We start from the raw sequence: 25,662 nt of genomic DNA, 5'->3' as shown, positions 1-25,662 counted from the left end.
GTTTTATACTTCTTGCCTTCTCAGTGGGTTGGGGAGGGAGAGAATTTAGAAGTGAAAATAAAATTGAATTAGAAACAAAGCATCTTTAAAATATGAAAAAAAAGTGTCCCTAGCAGATGCTGAGACACTCACTGTGTCAGCTTCTCTTCTTCTGCAGGTCTACACTTCTCCTTTATTTCTAGGAGATCTAGCCTGGCTCAATATTCTTTAAACTAAGGTTGAGATGTTTGTAGAATATCACAAAGGAATATTAAAGGAGGCTGTAGTTATAGAATTTAATTGTACTCCTAGGAGGTGGTAGGAATGTGAGACTTAATCAACCAAAGGGTCATATACCAGACTTTTTCAGTGGCCCACAGCAAATATCTTATTGTTATAGAACCCCTATGACTGAGAAGGAGCTAGGTTTAGTGGATGGAGAACTGGCACGCAGGTCAGGAAGATCAGAGTTCAAATCTTGCCTTTGACATACACTGGCTTTCTTACACTTGGCAAGTCATTTAACCTCGCCTATATCTCAACTCTAAAACTATAAGTTGGTAGCTTGTTTGCATTGATAGAAGTAGTTTCATTGCTGGGAATTCCCTGCTCAATGAATTCATGGCTCAAAAAAAAGAAATGACTGAAAATGAATTTTTTCTTATATTACACTTCCCTGAGAGTGTCACCATCAGCTAGAGTAATTGGTAAGAAATCAAGGTTTCACTCTAATAATCTCTCCTAGAATTTCAGTACTTGTGGTCTTTTAGGTCCAGTAATATTTTAAACAATACAGTATTGTTTAAAGAAGGAGCAATCTCCTTCCCCCATGAAAGTTAGCTTAATTTTTCCTTAAAAGGTATTGATACCTTAAGAGTTGTTTGGCTCAGGGGACTAAAGGCTTCCATTCTTGAGGTCATTTCTTTATCCCCTGAATACAGTAGAGCCTCAGTGAACTCTAGGAGTGCTCTGACTCTTGACTGGAATCAAGATAAGTAACTTAGGCAAGGGAACTTCTCTCAACTGAATCAGTTCTTAACTTTGTAGAATTTTTTTCTTTTATGACTAAGTCGACCTCTCTTTGTTAAGTGTTGAATGACTTACAATAAAAGTGCAAAACTCACTGAGCAAACAGCCTGAAAAACTCTGGAGTGCCCCAAAACCAGATTAAAATATAATTGGGAAATATTTAACAAAATAATAATACTACAGTACAATATAGCTAATACTAATTTGTGGTTTTCTATGTCAATATGGAGCCTAGAGGGATCCATTTCTATTCAAGTCAACACTTTTCACTTAACAAGAGTCTCATTTTGTTCCATTTTCAAACCTAAACTACAAGGGAACTAGCTGGAGTCAGCACTACCCTGGAATGTATTAAAAGAAAGAAATAAGAACTATATCATCAGCTATTAATGAAGGTTATTTAATGCTTTGTTTTTGGTTGTGTGTTTTTTAAAATCTGCCAATATAATGACCACACAGGAGTCAAAACAAGATTTGTGACCAGAAACAAATTACAAAGATCACAGATAACTCCATTATTTCCAGTTGATTCTGACCAGTAATCAGGATTGTACATTTGGGGATCCTAGTTCATGTTTTCTCAGATGTCTCATATTTGTCTTCATATATTTGGAGGGTTATCTTGTGGAAAATGAACTAGACTTACTCCTTTTGACCCCAGGTAGTAAAACCAGTAGTAGTAAGTAGAATTTGCAAAGGAACAAATTTAGGCTCTATATAACTATATCTATATTTATATGGTGTTATATAAAGTTATATAAAGTAGTGTTGATGAAAAACAGTCTAAGGACTGGCCCAGTGTAAATTTAGAGGCTTCCTCAATTAGAATGACTGTAGCAGCCACTGGCCAGAGGCATGCAGGCCATCCAGCAGCCTCTGGGTCTAATTGTTTTGAAAAATAGGCAACCAGCCTGGGCGGGGGAGGGGGGGGGGGGGTCCCAAAGACTGTGTTAAAACTCCCAAAGCCTCAGATTCTAACTTTAACCCTCCTTTCATCAACATACAGAGTGAAAGATTTTTCTCGATTGGGTAGGGCTAGTCCTGGAGTGGTGGTTAATTTCATTTTCAGAGTTTCAAAAGCTTTAGCCTGATCTGGACTCCATTCTAAAGGGAGTAAGTCCAGGCCTTGAGTAGAGTCATAAAGAGGTTTAGCAATAAGACCAAAATTAGGAATCCAGAGTCTACTGTTAACCTGAAAACTTGGTTAAAGAAAAAGCAACAAACAAAATGCATACATTTTATGATTTAATTAATTAAACAATTCCCTTTAAAGAAACGGTAACATAATATTTTGGAGCCAGAGATTATCTGACTTCCTGGTACAGAAATATTCTGGTTTAAATACATTTTGCCATGAGCAAGGAACTCTCTTAGTTGAACAAATCATAAATTTAGTAAGACAAGACAATTAACATAGTAACTTCAGTTGGGTTTTATGATTCCAAGCTATATAGACTTCTTCGCTGTAGCTTGTGTCTCTGGGACATACGATAAGGAGAAAATCCCATCACTCTGATGGCAGGCATCCTGCCATAAACAAGTCCTAGAAGTTGCTGACACAAGAAAAGGTATCTTAACAGAGCTGACAAAGTTGAAATTACAACCCAGGACTTCTGTGTTTTTCCTTATCACTAAGATGCCAGGAAAAGGGTCTCCTAAGGGAATTGCTAAGTCAGCCCTATTTGCTTTGCTGACATACCAAAAGGCATTCTCTAAGTTTATTTAAGATAACAAAAGAGACTATTAGGTCCAGACTCTTGCTTTGGCCCTTATTAAAGTCCAAAATTTATATTAAATATTATCATTACAAAACTCAGCCATGCTTAGAAATGCTCAAAGTTGTTTCTTAGTGGCTGGAACAGGGATTGTCCTTTTTCTCTCAGAGGTTAAGGATCAAGAAGTGGGTGTGAGTTCATGACCCAGATACTTTACCTATTGGCATGCTATCTGGGCTTTGTTCAGAGAGACCCTATAGACTTGAGTGCCCAAGAAATTAAGGGATTCTGTGGCAGCAGCCAAAGAAGCCCCCCGGGTGGGGCTACAGACAAGGATATCATCCACATACTGAATTAGGCTACTGTCTGTTAGTTTCAGGTCCCTTAAATCCCCTAAAGCCTGGCCAAATAGATAAGGGCTATCTCGAAACCCTTGGGGCAAGATTGTCCATGTTAACTGGCATAGACTTGATTCCCCAGGAAGGGTCCATTCAAAGGCAAAAATAAACTGAATCTGCCTTGGAGAGGTACACACAAAAAAAGTGTCTTTGACATCCAGAGTGGAAAACCATTGGGCATTTGAGTGAGTATAATATATGGGTTGGGGACTATGGGATATATTGGAATAACAGCTTCAATAATGGCCCTGAGGTCTTGGACCATCTGATTTTCTCCATTAGGTTTTATTTACAGGAAGGATAGGAGTATAGCATGGAAATTGAAAAGGGACAAGAATTTTGTACTTAGGGAATTTTTCAATTAAAGGTTGTAGTTCTTTCCAGGCCTCAGGCTTAATATGATGTTGACAGGGGATGGGGAAATACATTAGGATTCTTAAAGCGAACAGTGGCTGGGGTGGCATGAGTAGTTGTCCCAGGAATTCCCTGATCCCAAACAATTGGCTCAGCTGTCTCCCACACTTCCAGAGGAACATGGGAAGATCTGGTAACCAGAGGAAAAATGGAAATGGGAGGCTTGACTAGAGAAAACTGGCTTCCCAAGTTCACCATCAGGTCCCTTCCCAGCAAAGGAGTGGGACAAGAGGAGATGATAAGGAGACAGTGTTCAAACAACAGATCTTCAAACAGGCAGGGGTGGAGGTATGTCTCTCAATATCCCTTAGTTTTCCCTTCTATGCCCACAACCTGACAGGTGGAGGGGCAAGTAGGGCCAGAGTAATTAGAACAGAGAACATTGCCCCGGTGTCAGTCATAAATTAGGTAATCTTACCTCTGACCTCAATATTCACCCAGGGCTCAGCAAGAGAAATGAAGAAAGTGGGAGCACTGCCAAACCCTGGGTTGTCCCATCATTCCAAGTCCTGAGAAGACTGGAGGACAGTGCACTGGGGGGGTGGCTCCACTACTCTTCCAACCTCAGGGACAATCCTTCCTCCAATGTCCCTCCTGGTCACATATTGGGCACGGTCCTGGAGGCTTTGGTCCTGGGGAGGGCACCCTAAAGGGGTATTCCTTGGACCAGTGGCCCTCCTTGTGGCATTGAAAGCAGGTCTTACAAGACCCAAGTTACCAGGAATACCCTCAGGTCTTTTCCTGGCTATGGTGGCAGCCAAAAACTGAGCATGTTCTCTATCTCTAAGCTCATCTTCCTCTACTTTGGCTAAGTCTCTGTTGTTGAAAACTCCAAAAGCAATATGAGCCTGAGGTGTTTGGAGTCCCATTGCCACTTTCTGTAGTTTCATTCTAATATCTGGGGCAGACTGATCAATGAAATACATACTAAGGATTGCTTCCCCTTTCATAGAGTCAGGATCTCAATTTGTGTATTTTTTAATGACTTCTATCAGGCTGTCTTGGAAAAGGGCAGGGTTTTCCTTTTCTCCCTGAGTAATTTCTTTAATCATTTGAAAATTTATCGGCTTTTTAAATGCAGTTTTTAGGCCGTCTAGCAAACAAAATGCCATATGATCTCTTTTTCCTCTGTCCTCACTTTTCTGATAATCCCATCCTGGGTCACTAAGGGGAACAGCAGCTATTCCAGAGGTGTATTTCCTGGGGTCATTACTAGCCAAACAATCTCCACTCTTCTGGGCTTGCTCCCAGATTCTCCTCCTCTCTTCAACTGTACAGCAAGTAGAAAAAGGAATATGTAGATCATTCCAAAAAAGTTCAGATTGTAGAAACATGTCCCTAAAAACCTCAGTAAACTTAGTGGAGTCTTCCAAGTATCTCCCTAGTTTCCCTTTAATCTGAGTGAGATCTGAAATGGAGAATGGAACATGTTTTCTGATTGTCCCTGCTAGGTGAGGCAGGCACTTCCCTCAAGGGAAAAAGCTCAGTGGGGACAGGGGCTTGTGGAGGAAGATAGGAAGTCCCACTTCTTGTGAGGGAGGGGCTAAGGAATGCCTGCTGAACTGGATTATGCTTTGAGGCCAGAGGATCTGGCTGGAGGCCAGAGGATCTGGCTGGCAAGGGGAAAGATCCACTCGTACCAGAGGAAGAGTAGGGATTAAAGGGGGAGGTTCCCCAGAGAGTGCCATGGGAGCGGGGTCTGAGGTCAGAGCAGATGTTGCCTCAGGGAGTGGGGCTGTAGGCACTTCAGCACAGCCTGTGGCAGAGGCCTAGACTAGAGTCCTAGGTTACAGGCAGAGATACTGTAGAGACTGTTATGGGGGTGGGGCCTGAATTCAGAGCCTGAGTAGGGGTTTCCTCGAGCAGAGGGGCCAGTGGAGGAGATACAAGGTAAGTGATATGGAAGGAAAATGAGATAGGAATTGAGGGGGGTTGGGGTAGAGGAAAAGGGAAGGGAAAACCAGGGAAGGAAGGGATGGCCAAGGAGGGGGAGGTAAGTAAGTATTTTGGGGTCACCAAAATACCAACACATCCGGTCCTGCTCGAATGAATTCTACTTAAGACTTCTTTAAACCAAAGAAAAACAAAGTTTATTAAAGATTCGCCATCTTGGGTTGACTCTTAAGAAGCCTAACCATTTGTAACGCTCGTATTGACAAGCAGGCCAGATAGAATCTCAGCTAGACAGAGTCTGTGCTGGATTAAACCTGAGTGCCCTCATGGAGGCTAGATGGAACCTATATACAGAAAGTTCATGGGAAAGATCTAGAGGTGTTCTAGTGGTCTGGGAGGATGGTCTAAGTCTTGATGGGACTAGGGTAACTAGTGATGTAATCCAGGGTGAGAAACAGCTGGAAGCAATTGGGAGGTATCAGACAATGCAGGGCTTGGGTGAGAAGTAAGTGGGGCAATCAAGAAGTTGGTTGGTTGTTGTCCTTACTCTTTGAAGAGGACCAAATTTTATCACCATGATAAAGTGAAATTTCAGTGTGTCCAACTGTGGCTAATCAGACCAATATGAGCTCAGAATGTTTTACCACAGGTTGGGCACAGATAGTCTGTGTGAATATTTGGGGTAGATATCCCAAATTTGTGCATCCTGTGCTTACTTTGTGCTGTCTCAATTCTGCTTTGCTCAAAGAGCACAGCACCCTTTCTGATGTGGGCACGCCATGCTGAGTGGACCTGCACTAGTGTCTCCCATGTTACACAGTTAAATCTAAAGTTCTTGAGAGAGACCTTGAGAGTGTCCTTGTATCACTTCTTCTGGCCACCATGCGATTGCCTGCCCCACGTGAGTTCTCCATAAAATAGTCTTTTTGGCAAGCGTACATTTTGCATTCAAACACCATGGCCAGCCAATTGAAGCTGTGCTCTCTGAGGCATAGTTTGAATACTTGGCAGTTCAGCTCGAGCAAGGACTTCAGAGTTTGGTATCTTATCCTGCCAGGTGATCCTCAGAATTTTCCTAAGACAGTTCAAATGGAAGCAATTCAGTTTCCTGGCATGGCACTGGTAGACTGTCCATGTTTCACAAGCATATAACAACGAGTTCAGCACAACAGCTCTGTAAACCTTCAGTTTGATAGTCAGTCTAATACCTCTTCTCTCCCAAACTTTTCTTTGGAGCCTCCCAAACACTGAGCTAGCTCTGGCAATGTGTGCATCAACCTCATTGTCAACGAGTACATCCCTGGAAAGTACACTACCAAGGTAAACTTACCCACAGCATTCAAAATTCTCCATTTGTTGTAACCATTTGTTCCACGTATAGATGGTGTGGTAGTGTCTGATGGAGCACCTGTGTTTTCCTGGTGTTAATTATTAGGCCAAAATTAGCACAGGCAGCAGAAAATTGATCCATACTTTGTTGCATCTCAGCTTCAGAGGCTGCACTGAGTGCATAATCATCTGCAAACAGAAAATCATGCACCAGCATTCCCTCCACTTGGTCTTGGTTTGTAACCTTTTCAAACTGAAGAACTTCCCATCAGTACAGTAGTTGACCTTGATGTCACATTCATCCTCACTGAAAGCATTTGTCAGCATGGCTGAAACATCATGCTGAAAGCATGGGAGCAAGCACACAGCCCTATTTCACTTCATTGTGACTGGGTAGGCAAGAGAGCATTGTCCATTATCCAGAACCTGGGCAAACATGTCATCATGAAATTGATGTACAATATTGATGAACTTCTCCGGGCAACCAAATTTTGACATAATTTTCCATAAGCCCTCATGACTAACAGTGTCAAAGGCCTTTGTCAGATCTACAAATTATTTGATGACTTGATGGCCTCTAAAGTCCTTCCAGCTCTGACATCCCTTGATTCTGTTACCTGATTCTAAGTAAAGTAGCTTATTCTGAAATCTCTTTTACAACTGCTTCTTCCATTAAACACGATTTAGGTTCTTCAAAGGAATAATTCATAATTGATTTGAGGTAAATAATGGTTTACACTTTATTTCAATTCAGATTCAGCTCAATATCTTCACCTCTATAATTTGTACAGGTACTTTCAAGGCACCTGTAAACTAAAGAATTAACTCATACCTCATGCCCTTTCCTATATGTGCTAAATTCAGCACTTTCATAGCAACTAATAATATGGAACTTATTTAAGAATTCTAGTTTGAGTAGTCTGTACCCTGGATATTAAAATGTTGAACACATTTAAGATTTAATATCTCCAAGCTTGAAAGTTTCTAGTAAATCCTCTAATCATGGACCCTGGATCACAATGTAACTTCATTTGTTTCCTCAGATTTGATTACTCTTCTATGAGTTCCCTGTAGTTGACTGTACACCTGAATTCCCCTTTCCACTGTGTGGTAGACTGCATTTTACCACCACCACCAAACTTTCTTTCTGGTCTTCTAAAAGTATCTTTGCCATGTGACTTCAGGTTTTATAGACTTTGAATTTTGTACAACTCCAAAAGCAGTGCCATTAAGACTTTGTAGCAGTTCATCTCTATTTTCTACTTAGGTACCTGCCAGTGCTGTAATATTTCAGTCATATTTCTGAACCAGACATCTCATGTTTCTTCCACAGAAGGAATTGTTCCAACTTCTAAAAATCCTAATGTAGGCCTGTGGTTCCACAGTTGTACAACACTGTCTGCTGTTGAAATATTTTCATCCCTGCACTTGATGCTTCAAATGTCTATTTCAGATCAGTCTTGATAATCTGTTTCTACTACTTCCTCATTCCATTAGAATTTTAACCATATGTAGTATTCTCTCAACTTCTGTGAGAGATGTCATAATCAGTTTCCAAGTACTTTCTCCTATCTTACCTTGAGTTTCAGAAGGGTTCATGTTCTCAAGTGACTTACAGGAAAAAGTGTTTTGTCTTTTCACATCACCTAATGTCTTTATATTCCCAAGTATCAATAGCATTTTGCAAAATTGCATTTTTGACATCCTTGTCTCTTTAGTTACATGGTGTTCCTTTAACTAGGAGTCCTCTGTGTGACTCCAGGTACATTGCTAGGATTAGTGTTCTAGAGAAGTAGAATGAATATTGCTCATGTCAGCCTCAATATTTGTAATGGATGCAGATATTTATACTTAAAACATTCAATCCCACTTAAGTTATCTCAAAGAAACTTATCCAACTTCCAAAGGAACATACTATGTAAAAACAAAAGAGGAAAAAAAAAGGCTTCAGCTCAATTCCCACACATCCACTCCAGCAAAAACCTAAAATTTATACCATACTGAATAATAATCAAGATATCTAGTGAGAAATTACCCCAGAACTGCACAAAAAATTAGCTGGAAGTGCATAGGCAAAAGGGGTCCCACCAGAAAAGTGAATGCCAGGAATGAGAGAAGGTCCAGACACACTGGAAGGAAGCAATCTATGCCTTGGAGGCAAGTTCTCTATCTCTGTAGATTATCTCTGTTATCTGCCTCCCCTTTTCATATCCAAATAAGCTTTTCACACCTTCTCTTCCTTTACTTGGTATAAATAAGCCTATTCAAGAATAGTTTTTTATATCCTATGTGAGGTACAGAATTTATTAGTTGCCACTTATGTCCTGCAAATTTGCCAGAGTCTGCAAAGGGCACACTTTTACACTACAAAACAGATAATAAAGTAACTTTGAAAAAAAGTTACTATTAGCTGGGCAGATTAGGAAAAACCTTTTGCTGAAGGTGACACTCAAACTGAATCTTAAAGGAAATCAGGAATTCTAAGAAACTGAGAGTGGGGATCAGAAGGGACAACATTTCAGGGTGAGGGGAACCGTGGGAAAGGGAAACAGAACACAGGCAGAAAGACAGAGAGTGTCCCATGTGAGGAACAACAAAAAGACTAGTTTGTTTTTACTGTAGAGTTACTGGGGGAGAGACTAGAAAGTAGGGTGAGACTAGACTGTAAAGGACTTTAAATGAAAAAAAATTATATTTCATCCTTGAAGAACAGTCTCTAGAGTTTATTGAGTAGTAGAGTAGCATGGTCAGACTGTGATGGCTTTGTGGTGGAGTGAGAAGAGTCCTGAAGCAGAGATCCCAATTAAGAGATTGTTGCAGAGGGAGCCAAGATGGCAGAGTAGCAGCACAGACTTTCTAGAGCACTGCCCCCAAGCTCAGCCAAATACCTATAAAAATGGCTCTAAACAAATTGTGGAGCTGCAAAACCCAAAGAATAACAGAGTGAAGCAGATCTCCAACCCAAGACAGCCTGGAAGGTTATGCCATGCTGAGAGCAGGGTGCAGTCCAGTGTGGGCCATGAATGCACAGAAAGGACCTGAGTAGGCCTTAGGGAGATTGAATCTCTCACACCTGTGGCAGTTTCCAGATTTCAGGACCCCAAATAGCCAAGAACAAATTGGGAGGTCAGTAAAAAAAGGCAGTGGAACCAGTGTGGAAGAGTGGAGTGGTCCAGCATCAGCCCCAGGGTAGCAGAGGGGGAAGGGGACAGAGGAACCCACAGCAGCAGCAGAGGCAGCTACAGCCACTGTTTCTGGAGCTTTAGGCCCACAGATTGTGGGGTAATTGAACAGCTGACAGTATACCCCCCACCCCCACTGAAAGCAGAGATCTACCTTGACAAAGAGCTCAAAAGTCAAGTAAATGACTGGGGAAATGAGCAAAAATTGAAAAAAGAATCAGACTATAGAATCTTAATTTGGTGACAAGGAAGACCAAAACATGCAAACAGAAGGAAACAAAGACAAAGCTCCTCCATCAAAAGCCTCCAAAAAAATATGAATTGGTCTCAGGCGATGGAAAAACTCAAACAGAACTGTGAAAATTGAGTAAGAGAAGTAGAGCAAAAATTGGGAAGAGAAATGCGAATGATACAAGAAAATCATGAAAAACAAGTCAACTGCTTGCTAAAGGAGACCCCAAAAAATGCTGAAGAAAATAATACTTTTTTTAAAAAATAGACTAACCCAAATGGCAAAAGAAATCCAAAAAGTCAATGAGGAGAAGAATGCCCTAAAAGGCAGAATTGGCCAGATGGAAAAGGAGATCCAAAAGCTCACTGAAGAAAATAATTCCTTAAAGATTAGAATGGAGTAGATGGAAGCTAATAACTTTATGAAAAAATCAAGAAATTATAAAACAAAACCAAAGGAATGAAAAAATAACAGAGTGAAATATCTCATTGGAAAAACAACTGACCTGGAAAACAGATCCAGGAGAAACATTAAAAATTATGGGACTACCTGAAAGCCATGATCAAAAAAAGAGCCTGGGCATCATCTTTCATGAAATTATCAAGGAAAACTGCCCTGATATTCTAGAACCAGAGGGTAAAATAGAAAGAATCTACTGGTCACATTCTGAAAGAGATCCTAAGAGAAAAACTGTTAGGAATATTGTAGCCAAATTCCAGAGTTCCCAGGTCAAGAAAAAAATATTACAAGCAGCCATAAAGAAACAATTTGAGTACTGTGAAAATACAATCAGGATAACACAAAATCTAACAGCTTCTACATTAAGGTATCAAAGGGCGTGAAGTATGATATTACAAAAGTTGAAGGAGCTAGGATAAAAACCAAGAATTACCTACTCAGCAAAACTGAGTATACTTCAGGGGAAAAGATGATCATTCAATGAAATAGAGGACTTTCAAGCATTCTTGATAAAAAGACTAGAGCTAAATAGAAAATTTGACTTTCAAACACAAGAATCAAGAGAAGCATGAAAAGGTAATCAGGAAAGAGAAATCACAAGTGACTTACTAAAGTTGAACTGTTTACATTCCTATCTGCAAAGATAATATTTGTAACTCTTGAGATTTTTCTTAGTATTTGAGTAGTTGGAGGGATTATATACATATAGACAGGGGGCACAGGATGAGTTGAATAGGAAGGGATGATACCTAAAAAACAAATTAAGGAGTAAGAGAGGAATATATTGGGAGGAGAAAGGGAGAAATGAAATGGGGAAAATTATCTCAAAAGAGGCAAGAAAAAAGCTTTTTCAATGGAGGGGAAAAGGGAAGGTGAGAGGGGGAAAAGTGAAGCTTACTTTCATCACATTTGACTTAAGGAGGGAATAACATACACACTCGATTTGGTATGAAAATCTATCTTACATTACAGGAAAGTAGGGGAGAAGGGGATAAGTGGAGTATGGGGGAGTGATGATAGAATGGAGGGTAAATGGGAGGAGGGAATAATGAGAAGTAAATACTTTCACAGAGGGACAAAGAAGAGAGAATAGAATAAATGAGGGGCAGAATAGGATGGAGGGAAATACAGTTAGTCTTTCACAACATGACTTTTATGGAAATCTTTTGTATAACTGCACATATATAGCCTAATTGAATTGCTTGCCTTCTCAGTGGGGATGGGTGGGGAGAGAGGAAGGGAGAGAAGTTGGAACTCAAAGTTTTAAAAACTAATGTTAAAAATTGTTTTTACATACAGCTGGGAAATAAGTACACATAATGGGGTATAGAAATCTTCACTACAAAAAAATGGAGGAGATGAGGATAAGGAAAGGGAGTGGTTTAATAGAAGGCAGGGCAGATTCAGGGGAGGGGTAATCAGAATGCACGATGTCTTGGCATGGGGGGAGGGGAGAGGTAAGGAGAAAATTTGGAATTCAAAATCTTGTGGAAATGAATGGTGAAAACTAAATAAATTTTAAAAAAAGAAAAAAATGGAAAAAGAAAAAAAAAGACCTGAGTACAAAAAAAAAGATGGTTGCAGTGGTCTTGGCAAGAGAGAGCCAGCAGTCACACTCGGTTTTCCATCTGTGCTTCTGCCCTGGTTGTGAATGAAGAACAGGTGATGAATGTGACAGATGTAATGGAAGTATAAACTAAAGATTTAGCGATTAGATGTAAGGAAAGCAAGGGGGAGAGAGTCAAGGATGACTCTGAGGTTGTAAATCTCAGTTGACTGGAAGTTTGGTGGTGCTATCCACTGAGATATAGAAGTTTGACAGAAGAATGTACTTGGGGAGAAAAATAATATACATTATGTTCTGGACATTTTGAGTTTGAAACATACATAAAGTTTGAAACAGACCATAGGCAATTGGTGATTTGGGACTGGATGTGAAATGGTAGCTTAGGAGAGAGATAAGGACTAGATATATAACCCTGGAAACTATCTGCATAGACATTTTTATTGAACCCAAGGGAATTCATGAGTTTACCAGGTCTGAGCCAAGGCATTCTCTCTAGAGTGACAGAAAAGAGAAGAAGGCCCAGGACAAAACCTTAGGAATACTTACAGTTAGGTGGCAAGACTTAGCTAAGGAGACTGGGAAACAATGGTCAGAGAGGTGGGAAGGAGAACCAAGAGAGAGCAGTATTACAAATACTGCAAATATCCAAGAGGAGGAGTCAACAGGAACAGGAGTTAACCTGTTCAAGAGAGCTCAAGAACTCTGAGAAAAGGCCATTAGATTCTGTATATAAGTGATGATTGCTAACTTTGGAGGGAACAAATTTCAGTTGCTTGATGAGCTCAGATGCAAAGGGTTTTGAAAAAAATACGATAAGAGAACAAATGGAGGAAATGGATATAGGTGGCTTTTTCAAGGAGTTTGGGTAAGAGGAATATTTAATGAGAGTTTTGTAAAGGTGTGGAGGTTTAGGCATATTATCTACAAGGAAAGAATTTTGAAGAATAGAAAAGCGTAATGATAGTAGGTATAATCTTCTGGAGAAGACAGGAAGGGATGAGAACAAAGATACATGTAGATGGGTTGCCCTTGGCAAGAAGAAAGGCCACTTCTTCATCAGTTACTGGAGTAAAGATAGTTTGATACCAAGGTGTTACAAAATATAGAGCACATGGGAAGAGGAAGCTCATGGTAAATGGCATCCATTTTATTGACGAAGTATGAGGGCAGGTTCTAAGCTGAGAGAGTAGGAGTGGAATGCCATGGGAAGCTTGGGAAAGAAGAAAAGGTTTGGAGCAGTCTCTATAGTGAGTGGAATAATTATTGAAGAAAGAGCGGGATTGTCTTGGTACAGTAATGCATAGATAAGATAACAAACTTATAGTGGATCCAGTTAGTACAATTGTGTAACTTCTTCCAGCTCTGTTCAGGAGCACATGAGTAGGAGCAGAGGAGGCAGGTGGTGAGATTAATCCAGAGTTAGTAGTTGTCAGGGTATGAGTGGTGATAAAACACAGAAGTAAGGGATTTGAGAGTAGTTAACAAAAGGGTCAAGATTGGGAAGGGAGGAGCAGGGAAGGTGACTTGGGAAAATACTGAAGATAGAAGACTTGGACATTATAGCAATAGCAAGAATAAGCATAGAAAGAGTAAAGCATAAACGGATGGAACTGACATTATGCTGGGTAAAAAGAATTTTCAAAGTTCTTGATATATACCTATGTGTAGCTGAGGGAGAGTAGTGGAGATGGTCAGACATTAAATAGATTCAGGAACTAGAATGTGAGGATGTGAGTATAAAGACAATATTTAGAAGATGGACAGGAAAATATTGAGTCAGGAATTGAACTCATTGAGAAAGAGAGAATGTTCTCCAGCCACAAGGATATACATTGGGTGACAAATGTAGAACGAACCTCAAAGAGGAAAGAGGCTGCTGAGCACTGTTGGCAAAGAGTCTGGAAATGGCATTGGGAGCAGGGATTATTTTGATTTTCTTTCAAGAACCTATATGTTGGGAGTATATGAGAGAAGCTATAAACAGTACTGAAAAGATGCCAGGGATTCAGTGTCACCAAGGGGGAACCATGTCTCTGTGAGTGGCAGAAGATGGAAGGAGAATCTAAAGTGGAAGAAAAAGTCTAAAATAAAAGAAAGTTCTCCATCACACCTCTGCCTTACAGTGACTGTTATCACCTGCCTGCCTGTTCTAGCATGGCCTGCTTGGTCTTTGCTCCCCCTGCAACAGCTGGATGTGTCTCTTCCCAGTACAGACCTGAGTCTAGTCTGATTTGTGGATTTCTATCCATCAGTGACCTGGTCTAAGTCTATGATCCTTGATCTTATGATCTTATGACCTGGACTTTAAAGCCTATCTGTGCCTTGGATTCATTACATAGCCTCCCTGGCTTCTTAGTATCTTCCTCTGAAAAATGAGAATATTGTTGAGGCAAGAAAGAGCTTTTACAATGTGGTGGAGAAGAGAAGGGAGGTGAGAGAAAATAAATGAATTTTCCCTCCTAAGAAGGGAATAACATACATACTTAATTGGATATGGAAATCTATCTTACCCTACAGAAAAGCAGGGAAAAGGAGGTAAGAGAGGGGGGCACAATAGAAGGGATGGCCGATTAGAGGAAGGGGGAATCAGAAGCAAACATTTTTGAGGAAGGACAGATCAAAGGAGAGAATAGAATAAATGGAGGGCAGGACAGGATAGATGGAAATATAGTTAGTCTTTCACAACATGACTGTTATGGAAGTGTGTTGCATGACTACACATGTATAGCCTATATTGAATTGCTTGCCTTCTCAATGAGGGTAGGTGGGGAGGGAAGAAGGAATGTAGAACTCAGGGTTTTAAAAATGAATGTTAAAATTTGTTTTTACATGCAATTGGGAAATAAGATATACAGGCAATGGGGCATAGAAATCTTATCTTACACTACAGGAAAATAGAAACGAAGGGGATAAGAGAAAGGGGGCTGGTGATAGAAAGGACGGTAGATTGGAGGAAGGGGTAATTAGAATGCATTCTGTCTTAGGGTGGGGGAGGGGAGATAATTTATAATTCAAAATCTTGTGGAAGTGAATGTTGAAAATAAAATAAATAAATTAATGAAAAAAGAAAAGATTGAACCAGAAATGTTCATAAGATCCCTTCTAGTTCTAAGTCTTATCATGTGTTATGAAAATTTAGGTTGGTAACAATAAGAATAGTTCAAATTTATATAATGTTCTTTATAAAATGCCCATGAATTAAGTATTCCAATCATTATCAGCCTTTTTACTAATGAGGAAACTGAGACAGAGGATTGCTCAAGGTCACACAACCACTGTGTAAGTAGCAAAGCCAGAACTTGAATACCAAATCTAGTGCCCTTTGCACAGCATCATGCTAAGGGATTCACTTCTTGGAATATAGAGTACCACAAACTAGGCAATAATTTGATTCCTTTCCTCCAGGTCAGTAAGTTTATGTAAAATCAGATTGTTGAAATGTCTGCATTCATAGCGTAATCATCACCAAAAACATTTTTCCTGTGTTTGAATGTATCATCTTCTGCTGACACCAAATAGTGAAACCACCGTCATTGAAACAGAGCTATGGATAACTTGAAATGTAGTACTCATAAATATATAGACCTGGTAGAAAAATGCTAGAGAAATTAGAAAGGCACATTGGAATTAATGAAATCAAATCCAAATTCTTCTCATTATAGAGCTCCATTCCAGTTTTCTCAAGTGAATTTGAATTTAAATGTCTCTAGCAAAATATACCCTCTCTTGACTATTCATGGGTTCATCTTATAGTCTGAATTACGTAGGCTTTTTGTTTCTCTTCCTTCTCCTTCCTGTTGCCTACCTTTTAATCCTTTAAACTGCTGGTTAGTAACTCCTCCAGAGGGTATGCAAGGAAAACTCAAATTGGAGAAATTGTCAACAGTTGAATTGTTCAGGACCAGGAGTAACTACAAAATAAAAACCTTGGTTGTCTACTTGTCTGGTCCATGTTCTGCACTTGTTGACCATGATTGCCACCATGTCAGCAGCACTTTAGTGCCATTTATTACTACTGTATTATCCTGCATATGATGTTGGAATTGAGCAGAAGTAATGAAGGTGAATTGGACTAGAAGGCACATCAGACAGGTACCAATTAGTACAAATAGTGTATTCTGTAATATGGTTGTATCATTCAGATTTGCAATGCGTATTTCCATTGGTCTGGAACCAATGACCATATGTTAACATATTATAATTTTGAATAGTACAAATTCAAATAAGGTGATCACTTCATTGGATTTGTTATTCACACTAATTAGGACTTAGCTTTATATGCTCACTTCATTTACCATATTTTAAGCCATCGTTGTTTATAACCACTTACAGACACCACCACTGTGATGATATCATAAAAAAGCAAAAGTTGTCACACTCAGTTAAAAAAGAGAGAGAACAATTCTTGTTGTAGGAGGTAATGTAAAATCAAGACAACAGATGGGGCTGGTGTACAGTTGTGGCAATAGTGAACAATACTACATAGGTATGTTAGTGATAAGTGGGTTAAAAGACAAGGAGCTGGGTGTGGGAAGGGCTACAGGAAAACTGAACAGGGTGCGGCAGGTGAGCAGGGCCAGGACAAAAGAATATGTCCCAAGAACTTTGATTTCCAGATTCTACCTAAAAATGGTCCAGATCCAAATGGGTAAAGGCCAGGTCAGTGGAATGATATTAAATTTCTTAGATTTTCTACAATATAAACATGTAAACAATTTTTGCTAATGATTTTTGGTCATGTTGTATAAAGTTTGGTTAGGAGAAGGAAGTTAGCACTGCTAACTAAAATGAGTTTTTTGGATTATATATTTTATGTATAGGTGAGGTAGCTAGGTGGCATGGTGGATAGAATGCCAAACCTGAAGTCAAGAAGACCTGAATTCAAATCTAGCCTCAGACACTAACTGTGTGACCTGGGCAAGTCATGTAACCCTGTTTGCCTCAGTTTTCTCACCTATAAAATGAGCTGGAGAAGGAAATGGCAAACCATTCCAATATCTTTACAAGAAAACCCCAAAATGGGGTAGTGAAGAGTCAGACACAACTCAACAGCAATAACATGTGTCTTTGGAGTGTAGGTTATTGAGATTGTAGGTGATTGAACTGTATACTGTCATTACTTTGTGAAAAATAATCCATTCCACAAATATGTCACATTTAGATAAAACAATTTTAGAAAATGGTTTTCATAAAATTATCTTAAATTCTATAATTTATAGAATTCTATAATTCCTACAAGGAAATTATGTCAGATATTATCCTCACTTTACAGATGAAGCAACTGAAATTGGTAAAAGTTAAGTGACTTGTCCAAGATTACACAGCTAGTAAATGACAGAGCTAGAACTCAAACCCAGAATTTTTTTACATCATTGAGTATTCTTTCTACTATGCCATATAACCCATGAAATAATTGTGAATTCAGGAGCAGCACCAGAGACAGCTCTATTAAAATATAGATATGAGAAAGACTGTCAAAGATAGTAAAATGAAAGGAAACAGAAGAGCCCAGCTCTCTCCTACAACTAAGCCAACAAAGGTCAGGAAAACGTACCAGACCAAGTGGTGGTTGAGAAATTCCATAAGAAACTGCAGTGCATCATTTTTCTAATCCAGGTCAGCACAAGATTGACAGAGGCCTGCAGGCACTGGGGAAGGGGTCTAGCCAAGAAGGTTGATACAAAGACTCAGGCAAAGGACCTGTGCTAGATACAAGGTGGAGAAGAGAAAGAAGAGTGAGCCAGTAGCTATGTTGTTCTGACCAGAAAGAGAGATCATGGATCCAGCTAGAATGGAGAATAGAACCTGTCAAGCAGGAAGTGCAGAATAGGGTAAGCTCTGTCTCACTGATAGCAGAGCAGGATTGTAAATTAAATGTACAGTTCTGAACTGAAAACTACAGTTGCATAACCAGGGCAGGGAGGGTACACAAAGAGTGAACCTCACAATATAGAACCTGAAGAGCCTTCCAGCAAGCTTACCTTTGCCAGCACCACCAACTGGCTATTGGCCACAAGGTCAACTAGAATTTCTGGGAGAAATGAAAAGAGTTTTTAAAAGTTACAAAATAAATGAGAAATTTAGAGGAAAAAATTGAAAGAGAAATAAGAACTCTGGAGTAAAAGAGTTAGAAGGATAATTAAGAATTTAATACAGAAGTTGTAGACCTTACACTCTTGGAAATTAGAATAGGCAAAACAAAGGTTAATGACTCCATGAGACAACAAGAAATATTAAAATGAAGTCCAAAAAAAACAAAACAAAACAAAGAAAATGTGTCTTGTCAAAAACAAATGACTTGTGAAAGAGATGGGAAAAATGCAAATATTACTGGACTATCTGAAAGCTATAACAAAAAAAAGGCTGGATGTCATAATTCTAGAAATCATAAGTGAAAACTGTTCAGACCTATTCAAATTTGTACAAATTATGGTAGCTGTAGTACACTGATGCCCAAGTATAAACTGCTATCAAAGTAATTTTCCTTAAATATAGATCTGACAATGTGACTGGTCTACTCAGTCAACTACTATGTATTCCTAATGCCTTTAAGATAAAATATTTATTTCTCTGTTTAACTTTTAGAGCCCAACAACTTTGCCCTCACCTATCTTTCAAGCTTCATTGGATATTACTTCCCCCTCTCATACTATGGATCTGTTCAAACTGTCCTCTCTTTTACTGTTACATGGTAGTCTATCTCCATGCCTAGAATTCACTCTCTCTTTTTCTCCACCCCATTGAGTCTCATTCTTCCTTTAGGACACAGCTCAAGCACCATCTTCTTCATAAAACCTTTTCTGATTCCCCCAACCATTAGGACTCCCCCCTGCCCCCAAGCTACTTTGAATTTACCAACTTTTCATATATTTGTATTAGCTTTATGATTATGCTGTATGTATATCTTGTATCTATTTGTCTTCCCCATTGGAATGGAGGTATCCTGTGAATAAATATTATTTCATTTTTGGATTTGTATGCCCTGTCTCAGCAAATTATCTGGCACATAGTAAGTATTTAATAAATACTTCATTCATTGATTGAGAAAAGAAAAGAAAAGCCAGTCATTTCCTTACAACCTCACAAGCTAAAATCCCAAGTCTCCAGGTCAAAGAAAAAATTCTACAAGCAGCCAAAAAGAGAACAGTCAAGTACCACGGAGCCATACTTAGGATCACACAACATTTGGCAACTAACTATAAAATGGAGAAGATAGGATACGCTATTCCAAGAGACAAAAGATATAAGCTTATAACCCAGAATAACTTACCCAGCAAAGCTAAATAAAAATATACTTACAGGGGGAAAATAAACCTTTAATTAAATAGAAGATATATAAGCATTCCTGATAGAGTTGAAAGAAGCATAAAAGAATAAATATGAAAGAGTAATCAAAAGAAATTGAACAAGGATGAAATCTTTATATTCTAATAGGTGGGGAAGAAGGCAACTAGGTGGTACAGTGGACAGAGTGCTAGACCTGAAATCAGAAAACCTAAGGTAATATCTGATTTCAGGCACTTACTAGCTGTATAACCCTGAGCAAGTGACTTCATTCTGTTTGCCTCAGTTTCTTCATCTGTAAAGTGAGCTGGAGAAGGAAAAGGCAAACCACTCCAGTGTCTGCTAAGAAAACCCCAAAAGAGATCATGGAGAGTTGGACTTGACTGAAATGACTCAACAACAAGTTTATTGTCATATCCAAGATCATGATTGCTCTCACTGCTTTTCTGAGTTCAGCTGAAGTATGTTAGCTTTCTCTTTATTTTAACTCTATGTGAATCTTTGTTTCCAGTATATCCTTATGAACAACATATTCTTGGATTCTGCTTTCTAATCCATTCTGCTATTCTCTTTCGTGTTATTAGTGAATTCTTCCCATTCAAATGCACAATAATGTTTTCTTGGCAAAGATCCTGGAGTGGTTTGCCATTTCCTTTTACAACTCATTTTACAGATGGGGAACTGAGACAAACAGAGTTAAGTCACTTGCCCAGTATCACATAGCTAGTTTCTGAGGCCATATCTAAACTCTGGTTTTCCTGACCCCAGACCTGGCACTCTATCCTCGTGCTACATAGCTTTCCTGACAGTAAAAACAAACTTGATTAAAACTATGTAAACAAAATTACATTCTGCTTAAGGCACTACATATAACAAGTCATTGTACATAATTAATATACAAGGTATTCCAAAAGTTCTGAGGCAATTTTAAGCTATTAAAGCTTAAAGGTGTCAAACATTATAGCATCATTATACTTAAAGGAAACATTAATGAAATTATAGGGAGAAGTTGAAAGAAAAACAACAATAGTTAGTGGAAGGGGTATCAGTGTACTCTTTTCAGATCTAACAAGGTAAACAAGAAAGAATAAATTGAAATTTTTTACAAATTAGATTTGATAAATCTCTGGCAATTATGGAATGAGAATAAAAAGTATATTTCTCAGGTGCATAAGACTCGTTTACAACAGCTTATTGTGTGCTAGGGCATAAAACCTCAAAAACAAATGCTGAAAAGCAGAAATATTAATCACATACTTCACTTACGACAATGCAAAAAAGTTATATTCAACGAAGGGCCTCTGATAAAATGATTAAAATGAGAAAAACAAGAGGGTGGAAATAGGATGAAAAGAAAGACACAGTACTCATAACTGTGAATGGGAATGGGATGAACTCTTCCATAAAGCAGAAGTGGATAGCAGAGTGGATTAGAAAACATAATTCCACAATATATTGTTTACAAGAAACACATTCAAAGCAGAGAGATACACATAGAATAAAGGTAAAAGGCTGGAGCAGACTATATTATGCTTCAGCTGAAGTAAAAAAAAAGCAGGGGTAGCACTCCTGATCTCAGACAAAGCAAAAATAGATCTAATTAAAAGGGATATGGAGGGAAGCTACATCCTGCTAAAAGGTGCCATAGACAATGAAGTGATATCAATACTAAACATATATTAACCAAATGATATAGCATCCAAATTCTTAGAGAAGCTAAATGGGTTACAGGAAGAAATAGATACCAGAATTATACTAGTAGGGGACTTCAACCTATTCCTCACAGAACCAGATAAATCTAACCACAAAAAAAAAAAAAACAAGAAAGAAATTAAGGCAGTAAATAGAATCTTAGAAAAGTTACATATGGTAGACCTCTGAAGAAAACTGAATGGGAATAGAAAGGAATGTACCTTTTTCTCAGCAGTGCATGGCACCTGCACAAAAATTGACCATGTACTAGGGCATGAAAACCTCCTAATGCATCCTTTTCAGACTATGATGCAATAAAAATCACATGTAATGAAAGGCTATGGAAAAATAGACTAAAAATTAATTGGAAATTAAATAATCTAATCCTAAAAAATGAGTTGGTCAAACAACAAATCATGGCCGTAATGAGACAACTTACCAACTTACATAAAGGATGGAGCCAAAGCATTTCTTAAGGGAAATATTGTGTCTCTTAGTGGTTACATGAATAAAATAGACAAACAGGAGATCAATGAATTGGGTATGCAACTAAAAAAGTTAGAAAAAGAACAAATTAAAAATTCTCAGTTAAATACCAAATTAGAAATTCTGAAAACCAAAGGAGAGATTAATAAAATTGCAATTAAGAAACCTATTGAACTAATAAATAAAACTAAGAGCTGGTTTTATAAAAAGAAACCAAAAATAGATAAACCTTCGGTTAATTTAATTTAAAAAAAGAAAACTAAGTTAGCAGTATCAAAAATGAAAAGGGTGAATTCACCACCAATGAAGAGGAAATTAAAACAATAATTAGGAGCTATTTTACTCAGCTGTATGACAATAAATTTAACAATCTTACTGAAATGGATGAATATTTACAAAAGTATAAATTGCCCAGATTAATAGAAGAGGAAATAAAATTCTTAAATAATCCCATTTCAAAAACAGAAATTGAACAAGCCATCAGTGAACTCCCTAAGAAAAAACTCCAAGGCCAGATGGATTTTCAAGTAAATTCTATCAAATATTTAAAGAACAGTTAATTCTACAACTATATAAACTATTTGGGAAAATAGATGGAGTCCTACCAAATTCTTTTAATAATACAAATATGGTGCTAATACCTAAACCAAGAATAGCCAAAACAGAAAAAGAAAATTATAGACTAATTTTCCTAATGAATATAAATGCCAAAATTTTAAATAGAATATTAGCAAAGAAATTACAGCAACTTATCTCAAGGATAATACACTGTGACCAAACTGGATTTATACCAGGAATGCAGGGCTAGTTCAATGTCAGGAAAACTATCAGCAAAATTGACCATATAAACAACAAAACTAATAGAAATCATATGATTATCTCAATGAATGTAGAAAAAGCTTTTAACAATACAAAGTCCATTCCTTTAAAAAGTACTAGAGAGCATAGGAATAAATGGAGTTTTCCTTAAAACTATAGGTAGCATCTATCTAAAACTATCAGCAAGTATTATATGTAATGGGGATAAGCTCGAAGCATTTCCAGTAAGATCAGGGGTAAAACAAGGATGTCCGTTATCATCACTATTATTCAATAAGGTACCAGCAGCATTGGTTTTAGCAATAAGAGAAGAAAAAGAAATTGAAGTAATTAGAATAGGCAAAGAAGAAACAAAGCTATCACTCTTTGCAGATGATATGATGGTATACTTAGAGAATCCTCAAGAATCTACTAAAAAGCTACTTGAAATAATAAACAACTTTAGCGAAGTTGCAGGATATAAGATAAACCCCCATAAATCATCAGCATTTCTACATATTACTAACAAAGCCCAATAGCAAAAGATAGAGAAGTTCCATTTAAAGTTATTGTAGATAATATAAAATATTTGGGAGTCTACCTGCCAAGACAAACCCAGGAACTATATGAACACAATTACAAAACGCTTTTCACACAAATAAAGTCCAATCTAAATTGAAAAAAAATATCAGTTGCTAATGGATAGGCTGAGCTAATAGTATAAAAATAACAATTTTGCCTAAATTAATTTATTTTTTCTGTGCCATACCAAACTACCAAAAATATTTTGTAGAGCTAGAAAAAAATAATAACAGAATTCACCTGGAGGAACAAAAGGGCCAGAATGTCAAGGAAATTAATGCAAAAATGCAAGGGAAGGGGGTCTAGCCATACCAGGTCTTAAATTGTATTATAAAGCAGCAATTGGGGGTGGAGCCAAGATGGCGGAGTAGAAATATACACATATACACTAGCTCTGAACCCACAACCCATAGAATATCTGTAAAAAAAGAACCCCCGGCAAATTCTGGAGCAGCAGAAGCCACAGAACAAAGGAGCGGACGAGATTTCTGTTCCAGAGAGCCCTGCAAACCTCTCGCAAATGGTCTATCGCGCTGCAGACACAAAGCAGAGCCCAGCCCTGCCTTGGCTGCGCACAGCACCGAGAGGAGCGGACCAGAGCAGGCTTCAGGGATGGAATCTCCAGCGGTCGCGCGGGTCCCTCCACCCACAGGTGATGGGGGTCTGTGAGAGGGTCTCTTTGGTGGGTCAAGAGGGGAGTGGGGTGCCCCCATAACTCAGGTCCCCTCGGGAGGCAGCAGCGGAGGTGGGAGCAGACCTGGGCTCCCCAAGCAGGCAGGAGCCTGGATCCGTTGTTGAAGGTCTCTGCATAAACCCCCTGAGGGAACTGAGCCTGTGAGGTGGCCCTGCCCCCACCTGAGCACCTGAACTTAATCTCACACTGAATAGCAACCCTGCCCTTGCCCAAAGTCCTGAGGCTGGGAAGCAGGATTTGAATCTCAGACCCCAAGCTCTGGCTGGGTGGATCTGGAGGCCAAGTGGGTGTGAAGAGAATATTCAGAAGTCAAGTCACTGGCTGGGAAAATGCCCAGAAAAGGGAAAAGAAATAAGACTATAGAAGGTTACTTTCTTGGTGAACAGGCATTTCCTCCCTTCCTTTCTGATGAGGAAGAACAATGCTTACCACCAGGGAAAGACACAGAAGTCAAGGCTTCTGTATCCCAGCCCACTCAATGGGCTCAGGCCATGGAAGAGCTCAAAAAGGATTTTGAAAATCAAGTTAGAGAGGTGGAGGAAAAACTGGGAAGAGCAATGAAAGACATGCAAGCAAAGCATGAAAAACAAGTAAACACTCTGCTAAAGGAGACCCAAAAAATGCTGAAGAAAATAACACCTTGAAAAATAGGCTAACTCAATTGGCAAAAGAGGGTCAAAAAACCAATGAGGAGAAGAATGCTTTCAAAAGCAGAATTAGCCAAATGGAAAAAGAGGTTCAAAAGCTCACTGAAGAAAATAGTTCTTTCAAAATTAGAATGGAACAGATGGAGGCTAATGACTTTATGAGAAACCAAGAAATCACAAAACAAAACCAAAAGAATGAAAAAGTGGAAGATAATGTGAAATATCTCATTGGAAAAACAACTGACCTGGAAAATAGATCCAGGAGAGACAATTTAAAAATTAAGGGACTACCTGAAAGCCATGATCAAAAAAAGAGCCTAGACATCATCTTCCATGAAATTATCAAGGAAAACTGCCCTGAGATTCTAGAACCAGAGGGCAAAATAAGTATTCAGGGAATCCACAGAACACCACCTGAAAGAGATCCAAAAAGAGAAACTCCTAGGAACATTGTGGCCAAATTTCAGAGTTCCCAGGTCAAGGAGAAAATATTGCAAGCAGCTAGAAAGAAACAATTCAAGTACTGTGGAAATACAATCAGGATAACACAAGATCTAGCAGCTTCTACATTAAGGGATCGAAGGGCATGGAATAGGATATTCCAGAAATCAAAGGAACTAGGACTAAAACCAAGAATCACCTACCCAGCAAAACTGAGTATAATACTTCAGGGGAAAAATTGGTCTTTCAATGATATAGAGGACTTTCAAGCATTCTTGATGAAAAGACCAGAGCTGAAAAGAAAATGTGACTTTCAAACACAAGAATGAAGAGAAGCATGAAAAGGTGAACAGCAAAGAGAAGTCATAAGGGACTTACAAAAGTTGAACTGTTTACATTCCTACATGGAAAGACAATATTTGTAACTCTTGAAACTTTTCAGTATCTGGGTACTGGGTGGGATTACACACACACACATGCACACGCACACGCACACACACATAGAGACAGTGCACAGAGTGAATTGAAGAGGATGGGATCATATCTTAAAAAAATGAAATCATGCAGTGAGAGAGAACTATATTGGGAGGAGAAAGGGAGAAATGGAATGGGGCAAATTATCTCTCGTAAAAGAGGCAAGCAAAAGACTCATTAGTGGAGGGATAAAGAGGGGAGGTGAGAGAAAAACATGAAGTTTACTCTCATCATATTCCACTAAAGGAAGGAATAAAATGCACACTCATTTTGGTATGAAAACCTATCTTACAATACAGGAAAGTGGGGGATAAGGGGATATGCAGAGTGGGGGGGATGATGGAAGGGAGGGCACGGGGAGGACGGA

The 25,662-nt window shown here is 38.7% G+C and overlaps 1 protein-coding gene across 4 annotated transcripts in view; it reads left to right on the top strand.

Annotated features, from left to right (window-relative positions):
- CCDC57 (coiled-coil domain containing 57) overlaps window positions 1–25,662 on the top strand; it is a 266,795-nt gene that overhangs the window by 193,148 nt on the left and 47,985 nt on the right. The gene's annotated exons all lie outside the window — the stretch shown is intronic.

This window comes from Notamacropus eugenii, chromosome 2 (assembly GCF_028372415.1).
Source record: "Notamacropus eugenii isolate mMacEug1 chromosome 2, mMacEug1.pri_v2, whole genome shotgun sequence".
NCBI lineage: Eukaryota > Metazoa > Chordata > Mammalia > Diprotodontia > Macropodidae > Notamacropus > Notamacropus eugenii.
Note: the sequence above shows the minus strand (reverse complement) of the source record. Positions and strands in the feature narration are given on the sequence as shown.